The following is a 2,601-nucleotide window of genomic DNA, read 5'->3' on the forward strand; positions in this document are numbered from 1 at the left end:
CTTATTTCTTATAAGTTGCTTGTTGAGCGGTAACCATGTTTCTGGGGACGCCATCAACTATTACACCTTTGTTGAATATCATGTGAGTTGCTATGCATGTTCGTCTTGTCTGAAATAAGGGTGATTTATCATGATCAAATGGTTTGAGTATGCATATTGTTAGAGAAGAACATTGGGCCGCTAACTAAAGCCATGAATCATGGTGGAAGTTTCAGTTTGGACACTAATCCTCAATCTCTTATGATAATATTATCTGTTGTTGAATGCTTATGCATTAAAGAGGAGTCCATTATCTGTTTTCTATGTTGTCCCGGTATGGATGTCTAAGTTGAGAATAATCAAAAGCGAGAAATCCAATGCGAACCTTCTCCTTAGACCTTTGTACATGCGGCATAGAGGTACCCCTTTGTGACACTTGGTTGAAACATATGTTATGCAATGATAATCCATGTAAATCCAAGCTAATTAGGACAAGGTGCGAGCACTAATGGTAATCTATGCATGAGGCTTGCAACTTATAGGATGTCTTATGCATAACACATATGCTTTATTACTACCGTTGACAAATTGTTTCTATGTTTTCAAAATAAAAGCTGTAGCACAAAAATAGTAATACATGCTTCCCTCTGCGAAGGGCCTTTCTTCTACTTTATGTTGAGTCAGTTCACCTACTTCTTTCTATCTTAGAAGCAAACACTTGTGTCAACTGTGTTCATTGATTCCTACATACTTGCGTATTTGCATTCATCATATTACTTTGTGTTGACAATTATCCATGAGATAAACATGTTGAAGTTGAAAGCAACCGCTGAAACTTATATCTTCCTTTGTGTTGCTTCAAAGCTTTCTACTATGAATTTATTGCTTTATGAGTTAACTCTTATGCAAGTCTTATTGATGCTTGTCTTGAAAGTACTATTCATGAAAAGTCTTTGTTATATGATTCAGTTGTTTACTCATTGTCTTTACCATTGCTTCGAATCACTGCATTCATCTCATATGCTTTACAATAGTATTGATCAAGATTATGATAGCATGTCACTTGAGAAATTATCTTTGTTATAGTTTACCTACTCGAGGGCAAGTAGGAACTAAGCTTGGGGATGCTTGATACGTCTCAAACGTATCTATAATTTCTTATGTTCCATGCTACTTTTATGATGATACTCACATGTTTTATACACACTTTATATCATTATTATGCATTTTCCGGCACTAACCTATTGGCGAGATGCCGAAGAGCCAGTTGCTGTTTTCTGCTGTTTTTGGTTTCATAAATCCTACAAAGGAAATATTTCTCGGAATTGGACGAAAACAACGCCCAGGGTCTTATTTTTCCACGGAGCTTCCAGAAGACCGAAGAGGATACGAAGTGGGGCCACGAGGTGGCGACACACCAAGGCGGCGCGACCAAGGAGGGGCCCACGCCGCCCTAGTGTGTGGGCCCCTCGTGACGCTTCCAACACTACCCTTCCGCCTACTTAAAGCCTCCGTCGCGAAAACCCCTGTACCGAGAACCACGATACGGAAAACCTTCCAGAGACGCAGCCGCCGCCAATCCCATCTCGGGGGATTCAGGAGATCGCCTCCAGCACCCTGCCGGAGAGGGGAATCATCTCCCGGAGGACTCTTCATCACCATGATCGCCTCCGGATTGATGTGTGAGTAGTTCATCCTTGGACTATGGGTCCATAGCAGTAGCTAGATGGTTGTCTTCTCCTCATGTGCTATCATGTTAGATCTTGTGAGCTGCCTATCATGATCAAGATCATCTATTTGTAATGCTACATGTTGTGTTTGTTGGGATCCGATGAATATGGAATACTATGTCAAGTTGATTATCAATCTATCATATATGTGTTGTTTATGTTCTTGCATGCTCTCCGTTGCTAGTAGAGGCTCTGGCCAAGTTGATACTTGTAACTCCAAGAGGGAGTATTTATGCTCGATAGTGGGTTCATGCCTCCATTGAATGCAGGACGATGTGAGAAAGTTCTAAGGTTGTGGATGTGCTGTTGCTATTAGGGATAAAACATCGATGCTTTGTCTAAGGATATTTGTGTTGATTACATTACGCACCATACTTAATGCAATTGTTTGTTGTTTGCAACTTAATACTGGAAGGGGTGCGGATGCTAACCCGAAGGTGGACTTTTTAGGCATAGATGCATGCTGGATAGCGGTCTATGTACTTTATCGTAATGCCCTGATTAAATCTCATAGTAGTCATCATGATATGTATGTGCATTGTTATGCCCTCTTTATTTGTCAATTGCCCAACTGTAATTTGTTCACCCAACATGCTATTTCTTATTGGAGAGACACCACTAGTGAACTGTGGACCCCGGTCCATTCTTTACATCTGAATACAATCTACTGCAATACTTGTTCTTTACTATTCTTCGCAAACAAACATCATCTTCCACATTATACATTTAATCCTTTGTTTATAGTAAGCCGGTGAGATTGACAACCTCACTGTTACATTGGGGCAAAGTACTTTGATTGTGTTGTGCAGGTTCCACGTTGGCGCCGGAATCCCTGGTGTTGCGCCGCACTACACTCCGTCACCAACGACCTTCACGTGTTCCTTGACTCCTA

The sequence above is a fragment of the Lolium perenne genome, chromosome 7, assembly GCF_019359855.2.
Source record: "Lolium perenne isolate Kyuss_39 chromosome 7, Kyuss_2.0, whole genome shotgun sequence".
NCBI lineage: Eukaryota > Viridiplantae > Streptophyta > Magnoliopsida > Poales > Poaceae > Lolium > Lolium perenne.